The sequence below is a fragment of the Dipteris shenzhenensis genome, chromosome 19 (assembly GCF_047967505.1).
Source record: "Dipteris shenzhenensis isolate YYH24624 ecotype China chromosome 19, Dip_SZ_1.0, whole genome shotgun sequence".
Taxonomy (NCBI): domain Eukaryota; kingdom Viridiplantae; phylum Streptophyta; class Polypodiopsida; order Gleicheniales; family Dipteridaceae; genus Dipteris; species Dipteris shenzhenensis.
This window is the reverse complement of record NC_141614.1, coordinates 34,241,586-34,254,706: the sequence shown is the minus strand read 5'-3', so window position 1 is coordinate 34,254,706 and position 13,121 is coordinate 34,241,586.

Sequence of the window (13,121 nt, the reverse complement as noted above, 5' to 3'; positions counted from 1 at the left end):
TGAAGGTATACATTAGTTTTTGAAAGATAGAAGAGATACGAAAGAAGAAGCCACAATGTTGAGAGGTAAGTCACAAACTTGTAGATAGTAGGCATCATTGTAAAGGTCACATGTGTTGAGGAGAGTACTTTCAATTTATAGGTCAGAGGGGGAGATGCTTTTGTTCAAAGAAGCTTGGTTTAGCGAAAGGCCATAGGGGGGAGAGGGGGACAAGGCAAGTGAGAGGTGAGTCAAGTTTGTTATGACATGAATCTTCAACACTCTACAATTCATGTGGAGGTAACCTGAGTTATTGTGTGTGTGTGTGTGTGAGAGAGAGAGAGAGAGAGAGGAGAGAGTTGGGAAAACCTTTTATAAAATTAAAGTTGGAAATCTCAAGGGGCTTCATATATTAGTATTGACAATAAAGGTCGGTTTGAGACAAGGACAGGGACATCAGTGAGACCAACTCTATAGGCTTTATAATGAAGGCGACGTCTGAACCCTAGCTGGTTTGAGTTCTACCCTACTTGAGAAATTAGGGTAATACTAACCAACTCAACCCAATCAACTTATCACCTCTAATACGAGGAGACTCTTAATTTGCAGGTCACCCTTATTTGGGGTGATCTCTGAACTTTTTGATCTTTAATACTTTTTTATCTTTAATACGTGTACATTGGGGCTTTAAGGCTGGGTTTAGAGCCATCCTCACAAAAAAAGGGCACGTTTCATGAGGTGGAAGATCATTCCGCGACTTACATGTCCAGTAGAGGCCATCCTTGTCTGGCAAACACCCCGCCCAAGCATTGCCCAAGGTTTGGCTACCCGATTAAAATTTGTGGTGTGCTGGAATGTCTAATAAACTTTCAAGTTAAGCTCTGAGCAGAGAAATTATCCGCCCCATCTAAACACTGAGCGGCCAAAGGGAATGTTTGACTGCCCATCTAAGGCATAGAGAGGTCCAAACGGAAGGTTTGGTTGCTTGTCTGAACACAGAGTGACGGAGGGTTTGGCTGCCGCGTGTGTGTGTGAGTGTCTGTGCTTTAATAAATGAAAGAAAAGACGTGTGTGTGTGTGGAGAGAGAGAGAGAGAGAGAGAGAGAGAGAGAGCTGCAAGGAGGAGACGAAGGCCCTTGTGCAGTCAAGACAGAGAATAGAGTGTGTGTGTGTGTGTGTGTGTGTGTGTGTGTGTGAGAGAGAGAGAGAGAGAGAGAGAGCGAGAGAGCTGCAAGGAGCTGGCATGGCAACGAAGGCCCTCGTGCAGTCAAGACAGAGAATAGTATGCTGAGCTGCAAGGAGGCATGGCGATGAAGAGCCTCGTGCAGTCGTCCCCCTTTACGTAGGCAACCGCAGACACCTCCATCGCCATCGCACCAACAGCCCGACAGAAAGCGCTTGTGCCCCGCCCATCGAAAAAGCAAAAGTTGCCCAAGATCTTTGCCTTTATCCTTCTGCTCTTCTGCGGTCCTTTTCTTCCCTGTGCTTTTCCACTGCCGCCTTCCTTGGTGATTCCGCCCTCTCTTCCTTAATCAAACCAGCTCGAATGGACTGCCCAACATCACGGCTCCATCGCTCACGCGCGGCCAGTCCAACAACGCCAGCAGCACTGCTTTTTTTTGCCTCGGCTTTTGCTGTTTGGACTTTGCCTCAATTCTTCAACAGACCAGCTCTTAAGTCGCTCCATAAAAACAATGTAGAGCGGATTATATGTGCGTACACACATGAAATATGTTTTTGGGGCCTATGGAATGGGTGTGGTTTTGTGTACATGATGGGTTTCCTTTAAGAAAAGTCATGTTGACTTGGTTAGGCTCCTATTAAGTGTAATTATAGTGGTAATTGTAGTTAGTTGGAACTTTAGGTTTAGATTGTATGCAAGATAACTTCTCTTTTCTTTTGGAGGGCCTAAAAGTGGCATTGCCACCTTGTTTTTAAAAAACGCTGGAAAAACTCAGAGATCGGGGTTGTTAGTCCATTGTGATTTTTGATTTTTTTCCAATCAATTCAATGAGGTTTGTTCAAGAGTTAACTCTCCTTTGCCTTCACTTAACTCACTATTTGCATGTCCACCACCTTTACATGCTTTTATGGTAGCAATTAGCACTGAGTCTCTTCTTTCAGCACGAAGGAATTCTATCTCATCTCATCAACCCTTTGGTTGTTGATGCTCTTGTTTATAGTCCGCACCCCGTTAGGGCGTGCCTCTTCCAAGCCACCAAAGCTTCAAGTGGCATCTTGCTCTCATAAGCAACATGGACTTAGCTACTTCCCTCTTCTTACCTCCTCAATCAGTACTCCCAACTTATCACCAATGTTGGCCTCGAGCGCCTCGTCCTTAATGACAATCGCATAGCTGGCGACCTTGAATTCCTTGTTGAGGCAAGTCTGCTCTCCCTCTGCGACTTGGATCTTTCTAATAACAAAAGCTAGCTCTTGGACGACCTTGTGCCTCTTGCTCAAATCAATTTATTTTGCTTGTATTTATACGAGTGCCCCGTTACTCATTTGCTCGATTACAGTGCCACCTCAAGTGTGGACCTTGCGTATTCAGTAAAAACTTAGCTCATAGCAACACCGAAACTAGATCACTTGGTAACTAGCTAAGTCATCATACGCTTCATGTTAGAGTACATTTGTGGAAATTAAAAAATTTTCTTTTGATGAGAGTATCACGCATCTCTCCAATCTGCCTTCAATTTCACCTCAGGTTGTTGTTGTAACTTCATGTAGCTATCAATCAATTCCTAGAACCTAGTTTCAAGCATCGCACATTCCTACACCTGCACCCATCAGTACTTTGTATCACCCCTTTTCTACTTGCTATGTAAATTTCTGTGTAGTGTAAGAAGCTCAAGTTGGAAAATTTTGTAGCTTGGATTCATTTACCTTGAAGCTTTTAGTGCCTTTTAGGCTTACACTACCTCTGTTTTAGTCCCTTATCCAGACAGCAATCTCCGGTTTAAGCAAGTCTAATTACTTTAGTTCGCCTGTATAAATGCTCATTCTAGAAAGTGAGTTCTGCATTCCAAGAGCCTATACTTTGTTCTCAAAAGTTTCTACCTCAAGTAAGTAATATGAAGTTATTGAAGCATTAGACTTACGGTTACAATATTGATTATTAGAGTGTGAAAAGGGAGAGGAACAAAACCTATTACTATGTATTTGCAAGTGAGAGGTTCAGTTCCTCTCCCTTTTTACAATCTAATAATCAAAGTTGTAACAAGTATATGATGCTTCAATGACTTCATATCAGCCATCCATTAAAAGGGGGTCACTGGAATCATGCAAATAGGACATTGTTCATCATCACAAATTAACAGTATCCATTTGCAGTATCATCTACTATGTATTTTTGTATCTGTTTTTATGTTTCACATTCAATTTTTCCTGGGGAAAATTATGGGCTCGTGAGACTCTCCTAGGAAATGTCTAGTACCAACGTGAATCTTTTCTATTCTTGTTCTTTAAAGTTAACAAATTGCTTGTTGCATATGGAAGGTAGCCTATATATATTGAAAAACACAACGTAAGTCTCAAAACCATAGCTAATTTGCATCGTTTTTTATTTCCCCAAGAAGTGATCCAGGTAACATGGAATGAAGTGCATGGAACATCGAGCCATGTGTAATAACAGTATGCCTCTACTGGAAAGAATGTATCTACTAGAAAATATATATCTTTGGAAAGGCTATTTTCTAAAGCTATCTACTGAAAATTTATATATACTGAAAAAAGATATATCTACTCGAAAAAAATTCATTTGAAGCTATAAAACTATCATCCACTTGAAAAGCTATAACTCCTAGAAAAATGAAATATCCACGTAACTTGTCAATTAAAATATCATGCTAATTATAAGAAAGTGATTATGAGAAATGTCCAGTGAATTCTCATATGAAATATTACACTAATTATGATGCTAATTATGAGAAACTAGTTATGATACTAATTATGAAAATGGATTACAGTTTTGATTATGAGAAGTAGATTATGATGCTAATTTTGAGAAGTTGATTATGAGATATTGATTATGATGTTAATAATGATACGAATCATTATGCTAATTATGATGCTGATTATGATGATAATTATGAGAAACCGATTATGATGTTGATTGTGAGAAACTAATGATGTGCTGATAATGAGAAGCTGATTCCGATTTTACTTCCAAGAAATCGATTATGATACTGATTCGGAGAAAGTACTATAAAGCACTTATTATAATTGCTAAATTTCACTAAAACGTTCATGATAAGTTGAAAAGCTACCAAACCATGATGTATTATTAACAAAAACAACTATGAATGTACTACATTTGTAAAGTGCTAAAGTAGGGGTTACCAATTTTAATATTTTATCAGTCAAAATGTGAGTGTGTGTGTGTGTGAGAGAGAGAGAGAGAGAGAGAGAGAGAAAGAGAGAGAGAGAGAGATTCACGTTTCTCCCTTGTCTCTAGACACACAATGGTTTGAAAAAGAGATTTCCTCTTCTCCATTTGAATCTCTTCACAATACAACTAGAGAGAAACCCTATTATGCAAAACAAAAATATCAGGTTGGCCAAAACAATCTTTGAGCACATCCTCTACTTTTATGACTATCCTTTCAAGCATAGACTCTCTCTGCAAACAATTATAAAATCCAAAAGATTCACAAGTTAAATCATAGTAGTGCACATGCTCTGCATGTGCAAAAGGCCGAGAAGAGGGGAATATAGAGATTGATGATATTTAAAACCTAAACTATTTTTGACCTTCATTTCTTCTATGAGAGAGAGAGAGAGAGAGAGAGAGAGAGAGAGAGAGAGAGAGAGATTACATTTGAGAGTGTCCTCTTTTCTATTTGTCTAAGTGGGATGAGGTGCACACACACACACACACACACACACACACACAAACAAACAAAATTTGATTAGTAAAAGTAGATCTCACACACACAGACACTGATTTCTTTACACACACACACACACACACACACACACACACATGAATACTTTCCTAACTACGAATTATTCTTTTATGTACTATTAACTAGAAAAGAAATCAATGCATGAGGCTAGATGCTAGGCATGGCGACACTCGAGGGCCATGGAGGAAAAGGGAATGTGAGGAAAGAAGCATTAACATAGGTGGGGAAAAGGGATTAAGAGGGGTGGGAATGAAGAGGGGGACTATGGCACAAGGGGGAAGGAAGAGGGGGAAGAGGAACATGTACATGATGGGAGGTGGAATGTAGAGATGGAGACATCAAGGGAAGAGAGTCATGCTTTATTGGAAAGGAAGGATGGGGAAATCAAAGTACTAGCTAGGTGGCTTTACAAGAATGAGCATGTCCCATCAAGGAATAGCCCCCTCCTTTTATAGCCAAGAGAGGGGGTCTCTCCCAATAAATGCATCCTCCCACATGCATGGTCTGTGTGGAAAAGTCTCCCATGTGGGCTAGGCGGTTATGCACTCTCAATTGTGTGCGACAACCCTTGGCCTCATTTTTCCACATATATCAACCCCCATATCCCAAGTGTAAGATACTCCCCTGGTCTCTTTCCAATTTTATGATACGTTCAATCATCTAGGAGGACAAGTGGAGGGTTGGTACAAGGAATCTTGCCATCTCATCCTACTTTCCCCATTATTTAACTTGCATTCTTGGACTATCTACACCCCCCCCCACATGGGCCTATCCGCCTATCCTACATGGAGGGAATAATCCAATATAATATCCATCTCCACCTATTTTATATTACTTCTCCCATGGTCCTTAGTCCATGTCTCACTAAATGTAGGCATGGGACCACCTAGGTGGAGGGGTGGCACATGGAGGAACCATGCCACCTTAACATTTTATAATATAACTACCATGGATTATGTACAACACACCTTATGGGTCCTCTTACGTGGAAGGGTGGCACATGGTCATGCCCTGCCACCTCAACCCTAGGCCCTATGCACACCATATTTTATTATACTATTGCCACACATACAAGCACACACATATATTTATGCCTTTCACCTTGGTCAAATTTATCCATAACAGTTCCCCCCCCCAAGCAAGGAATGCACAACATTTCCGTGCCTGGGATCATCACGAACAAAGAAGGGCTTGAGATAATGCTTGTTGATCACCTTCTTTCCATATGGCTCATGCAGCTCCTGTACTTGTACAGACCCATTGCTACGTTCCTTGATGACTTTGTATGGACCGGTCCACAATGGAAGGAACTTTTTATCCATCTGGTGGTCCAATCTATTATCAAAGCATAGCACAACATCCCCCTCGACAAAGTGTCTTTCCCATCCCTTGCGAATCTTAGCATCCATGCGGGCCTTTTGTCGGTTCTTTTGGATCTCTATTTGATGGAGTGCAAGGCGTCGAGTTTCATCTAGCTTCTCAAGTTGTACCAACCTGGCCTCTACATGTTCATCTTCTATCATCCTCTGTTCTTGTGCCAATCTCAAGGCCAGAATCTCTATCTCTAGGGGTAAAACTGCCTCAGTACCATACACCAACTCAAAAGGAGTTTGACCTGTAGACGTTTTATGAGTGATCTTGTAAGCCCACACAGCTTCAGTGACCTTCTGATCCCACTAGATCCTGTTCCCTGTGGCCATTTTTCCCATGGATTTACAAAGGAGGCCATTGGTCCGCTCCGTTTGTCCCATGGATGCTGGATAATAGATGCTAGAAGTGCGATGATCAATACCCATGCAATCCATGAGCAACTCCACTACTTCATTCAAGAATGGACTCCCATGGTTAGATACTATTTCCATGGGTGTCCCAAACCTTGTGTAGATACGTTCAAATATGAAATTTGAAACTGCATTACCATTTGCAGTGGGGAGGGCGATAGCTTCAGCCCACTTAGTGACATACTGAGTGGCTACCAGAAGATACTTCTTTTTGTGGGCAGTCATGGGCAGGGGCCCAACAAAATCTATTCCCCACTTCTGAAATGGATGGATGGACATCACTGGGTGATGTTGCCCAGGACGCAAATCCTTCCTACCAAAGAATTGGCATGGTTCACAAGTTTTGCAATATAGTGACATCCTTGAACAAGGTCGGCCAATAGTACCCAGCATGTAAAATCTTCTTAGCTATATAGTCACCGGCATAATGGCCTCCACAAAATCCATCATGATAATGCTTCAATACCTTAGGTACTTCATCTGCATCAATGGCCCATCTTAGTACCCCATCCATGCCTTGACGGTACAACATCCCATCAAAGAGAGTGTAGCGCCTACTATCTCTGCGGATCTTCTTTCTCTCATAGCTAGTACTTTCTGGAGGAAAGGAGAAAGCAGTCAAAAATCTATAGATACCACCATACCATGGATCCCCAACTTCTATGGCCGCTACAAGGGTTACATCGAGGCACTCCTCTAAATCAATCAAAGCATTCTTCAAGTTGGAACAACCCCCCTTTACAACTTTGAAAGAAAAATCATATTCTTGTGGAGCTGCCAACCATTTGGCCAACCGACCCATGGGATTTGGTGATTGAAGAACCTGCTTTGCAAGACCATTGCTACAGATTATAATGAAGGACTTTTCAGCCACATAATGCTTAAATTTCTCAATACAGAACACCAAAGACAAGGCATGTTTGTCAGCCTCAAAGTAGCATCGTTTAGTTTCAAGCAATTGTCGAGAAGCAAATCGAACGAGATACATGAACTGATCCTCCCCTTGCTAGAGAAGAATACCTGCTAGAGTATGCTCACCAAACCCAAGATTGATATAGAAAGTCTTTGACCAATCAAGATTGCGTAGAATGGGTTCTAAGCCAGAGCACTCTTGATTTATACAAACCCATGATCACAATCCTCATCCCAAGAGAAATCAACCCCATCTTTTAATAGCATAGTCATGGGTGGCATCAAAGCAGCATATTGATCGATGAAGCGGATATAGTATCCTGCTAGATTGACAAATGAGCATACCTGACGTTTGGTTGTTGGCACGGAGAGCTTAAGGATAGCTTCTACCTTCTCGAGGTCAAGCTTGACACCCTTGGATGAGACAATATGCCCTAGTAACCTCCCTTGAGTGGCTCCAATGGTGCATTTATCAGGGTTGAGGCTGCCATTTGCATCATTGACCCTTTGGAAGGCCAACCTAACCTTCATGACGTGCTCCTTATGTGCCGAGAATATACAAAAATCATCTAAAAACACCTCCAAGAAAACCCCCCAATAAGGAGCAAACACCATCTACATAAATCTTTGAAAGGTAGCAGGAGGATTGGTGAGGCCAAATGGCATTACTTTGAATGCAAACGTCCCCCAAGGTGTGACAAATGTGGTTTTAAGCACATCCTCCTCAGCAATTCTGATTTGATAAAACCCAGAGTGACCATCACAGAAAGTATACATCTCATGACCACTTACCTTCTCAAGAATGAGGTCTTGAAAGGGCAGAGGATGATGGTCCCTCTTGGTGGCCGCATTGAGTTTCTTATAATTGATGCAGACCCACCACTTGTTGTTTTTCTTTGGGGTGACTACCATTGGTGAAACCCATTCAGTATTGTGAACTAGAACAATAACCCAGCTTCTACAAGATTTTGCAACTCTGAGTGCAAAGCATCGGTCTATAGGTGCCCTAATCTACAATACTTCTGAGCCACTGGCTTAGCATCAGGCTTCAGCTCTATCTTGTGTTCTATGGCAGTCACATGGCGAAGGTGGTTGTAGCTAGTTGTGAAGAGGTCAGGGAAATCTTTGAACATTTCTAGGACTCATCTTTCTCACTCGGAGTGAGGTTAGGGAGAGCATAAATTCAAGCTATTGAGGACTAGCTGTTACCTTTTCTGTAGGTGCCAGGGTCGGAGACACCCCCATCATGTAAATTTCCTCCTCTGAGAACTCCTCCCCCCCATCTGATTCTTCCATCGATTTAGACATCGAGGATGAGAGAGTATCACTATCTTGCTCCTCGTCTTCTTCTGGTTTAGTGGCACCTGGTTGCACTGAGATCTCCTCCTTAGAAGCACTAAAAGACATGTGTCCTCTCTTCCAATAGCTGACTGCATCACTCTTCTCAACCATGGTCTCCCGACTATGGCTGGATAACTCCTGCCTGTATCTTGGATGTCCACCACATAGAAATTGACGGTGGTGGTCAACCCATTAACAGTGATGGGCAAATCCTCAATGACTCCCAGGGTGGCGAGTCATCGACCATCTGCTACCTTGATTCAAGTGGAGGAACGCCTTGTGCATTTCAAATTCAATTTCTTCATGATACGGGGCACAATGATATTACATGCAGCTCCCCCATCGACACACACACTTTTGACATGGCAATTATCTATGATGACATCTACTGTATGCGGGTGTCGATCAATTTCTTCAGAGATAGAAGAAACCTCTCGTACCTTTCCATTTTTCTTGCTCTTCCTTGAGAGCCCTTGCTGCAGCTCACGTCTCACCTTAGGGCTTAATGCTATTAGTTGAGGAAGCGTGATGCTCAAAGACCAATGAGCAAGGTCCTAAATGAGTGAATAGTCTTCTTGGCCTGAGCTGATAGGAAAATCTGAGGGCAACCACTTACTCCTACGAGATCTTTTAGTCTTCTCTGTTGGTGGGTCTGCCATCTCAGCATCTAAGGGCTCTGAGAAGGATACCTTCTTCCTGGGGTGGCTCGGTTGGAGAGGGGTCCCAGGTGGTACGACTTCTTTTCCCAAGGTCAAGGATCTCTACGTCAAAATCCTCGGTGCCTGATTCACTTAGAAGATTCACCCTTGGAATATTGGGACATTCCATCTGATAATGACCCTTCTGGTGGCACTCGTAGCACACAACATTGGCACGTTCTCTTGGAGGGCAATCGGCTTGATTTCTGATGCCCACCATCTCAAGCCGAAGATCATTCAAGGCCTTGGCTAGGTCATTGACTCTAGGTTCTTTAGCAGGAGGGGCCGAGGGAGTAGGAAGGAGGGGGGCTCGTGGGCGAGGTTGGGGAAATCTTCCAGGCCGAGGGTGAGGATATACACCTTGTTGAGGGTAAGCATCTAAGGGAGGACCATACATTTGAGGTGGAGGTAGTGGATACATCCCTGATGGGGGTGTTGGGATAGGTGTATGCCTCAGGCACACCTTATGTTTCTATGTGTGAGTGCTAGAGGCACAATTAGGTGCCCATAAGCACAGTTAGGTGGTGGAGAGCCACATAGGATGATTGAGAGAATCTAGGAGTAGATTGAGGAGATGATTGTGGAGCTCTGAAGTCATCAGTGATGTCAGTGAGCATGTATGAGGTGCCTACTTAAGGACCTCACTCTTCTTCATTCTACAAAAAAAGTAATGCAAGTATTCTGAGTTTGTGTCCACTCTTTCCTTTCCTTTCAGCTTACCAACCTGGTATCAGAGCCCTTTGATCCCCCTTGAGCCCATTTCTACCACATCATCATCTTCTTCTTCATCTTCTTCTTCTCCATTTTCCTCTTTCTTCCCAAAATCTTTGAGAGCTTGGTTCTCCACCTACAAACGACCATTGGCCAAACCCTCTGAGCTGGAAACTCCTCTAGTATGGGCGAACTTCCACCTACAAGCAATTGAAGAAAAAACGTCTGTGGTGGCTGCCATTCCCCAAACAACGCATTTTTTGCCATTTCTTCTACTGCTCAATACTCCCTACGTGCTCCACCATTGCCTGAGCCCTCTTAAGAGTAGATGGGCGACCTCAAGACAAAGATTTTGAGCCATTTTTCAGCTCATTTGGTTCAGTAACGAGGGAGAAATCGTCAAAACTTAGGTTCAGCCTGTAGCAACTCTCCCAGGCAAAAGTGTGCACCATTTCATCCAACCTCTGTGCTGGACCCTCTCTGGTATATGAGCTTTCTTTTGCTTCAGAAAGCCCTCTTTTCCTTGCTTTGAAGAGTGAGCTACAAGCCCTCCAAGTTCAGCCTTTTAGTTTTGACAGTTTTGGACAAGTTTTTGAAGATGATGCTACATAAAATGCTACTCTAGCATTTCTGGTTTTTTGAATCTTTCAATAACTTCAGTACAAGTGTGGCTTCAGTTTTGTTTTGAATTGCTAGACCTGGTTTTGATTGGAAAGTATTCATTTTAGCCACTTCTATGAAGCATGTAAGAAGAAGCATCATTGATTGAATATTGGTCACTAGTCTTTGCTACATCAAGTGCTCATATTTTGGAAGTCTTTCAGTTATTTTTTGCCTTGTAAGAGAGATAGACACTGCCCAATATCTGGGTTAGACCCTCTCATGGCTACCCTATTGAATCTAGAGAAGTTCAATGGAAAGGGCTTCCACACATGGCAGATGAAGGTGAAATTTGCATTGATGAGGGAGAACTTATGGGGACTTGTCAAACCGACTCCTACCGCTTCTTCTATGGCCTCCAATGCTGGAGAATCCTCAACTCTGACACGACCGGCAAGGGATCCAGCTAGAGAAGAAAAAGCATACGGTATCATTCCTCTTGCTTTAGGAGATAATTATATTCACCATATCTCTGACTTGGAGTCTCCTTCAGAAGCTTGGCAGAAGCTTGACATGATTTTTGGTGCTAGCTCTCACATCTCTAAACTATCACTTAAAATCTCTTTCTTTGAATTGAAGATGGCTAGTGGTACTACTTTAGCAGCTCATGTCAACTATATGCGGAGTCTTATGACTCAATTAGCTTCTATCAACTCTCCTATTACTCCAGATGATGCTATGGCAGTGTTACTTAAGAGTATGCCTGAAGATTATGATCACATAGTTACCACTTTGAAAAATCTTCCGAATCCTAATCTTGAATATATTATCTCTGCCCTCCAAGAAGAAGAAAGGCATATGGAGCTCAGGAAAGGCAATGACACTGTTTATGCTGTAAAAGTCCAGAAGGGCAAATATACCCCTTGCAATCACTGTGGAAAGACAAATCATCTTTCAAAGGACTGCTTCAAAATTAATCCATGCAAGCACTGTGGCAAGAACAACCATAATGAGAAGTTTTGCAAAGCCAAAGCAAAGACAGAAAATGCAAATCTACTTTCAGTTGATAAGCCTCCACAAGATGAGGCATCCTTTGAAGATTATGCATTTTAAAACATCTCTATGCTCCAGATCTCTCTTTTTATGTCAAGGTACTCAGCCTGGATAGTCCTCCAAAATGAATGAAATAAACTATTGTGTTTTTTGTGTGTTTTGTAAACACCTCTGGTCACCTTATGATGTAGGCCATGTGTATGTTTTGCTCCATGGTACCTCCTGCAGACATTGTGTGCATGTACATGCAGGGGAGATAACCATTAGAAGGTCTTTTTGTATCCCTTTTTGTTTACCTTACACCCAAGGGAACCCTTGCTAGCATGAGAACCTAGCCATAGATTAATCCTTGACCACCATGAGATGGCATGAGAAACTATGAGACTAGATGTATCCTTGACATAGCCTGAGGCATTCCCTTGAGGGGGGGTTTGTTGGGATATCTCAAGGTGTATGCCTCAGGCACACCTTATGTTTCTATGTGTGAGTGCTAGAGGCACAGTTAGGTGCCCATAAGCACAGTTAGGTGGTGGAGAGCCACATAGGATGATTGAGAGAATCTAGGAGCAGATTGAGGAGATGATTGTGGAGCTCTGAAGTCATCAGTGATGTCAGTGAGCATGTATGAGGTGCCTACTTAAGGTGCAAGTATTCTGAGTTTGTGTCCACTCTTTCCTTTCCTTTCAGCTTACCAACAGGGGGGTGGGGATATGCCCCTGAGTTGGACCCCCCAGGTTGTTGTTGCAAGAATTGAGGGGGTTGCGGAGGGACAATCATCTTCTTTGAAGTGGGGTTAGACCAAACTTTATCAAACTTTTGAGCAATCTCATGTGCTAGCACCATAGTTTTTGGATTCTCCCATTTAAGCTTGAGGCAGAATTCATCACTTGCTCCTGCTACAAGGTAGCCCAGCATGCTGAGTCATTCCAGCTTGAAATCTAGCATTGTCCTCCTGCGTGGTAAACGGTCCATGAGCACGGCCACTCGATCCACATATCGACGTGCCGTCTCACCTTCTGACTACTTCAAGTTTGCCACTTGTAGGTACACATTCTCTAGCTCCTCTTCTTTACTGAAATACTCAATCATCGCTGCTATCAACCTTGGCCAACTTTGGCGAACGTTTTCGGCCTGCT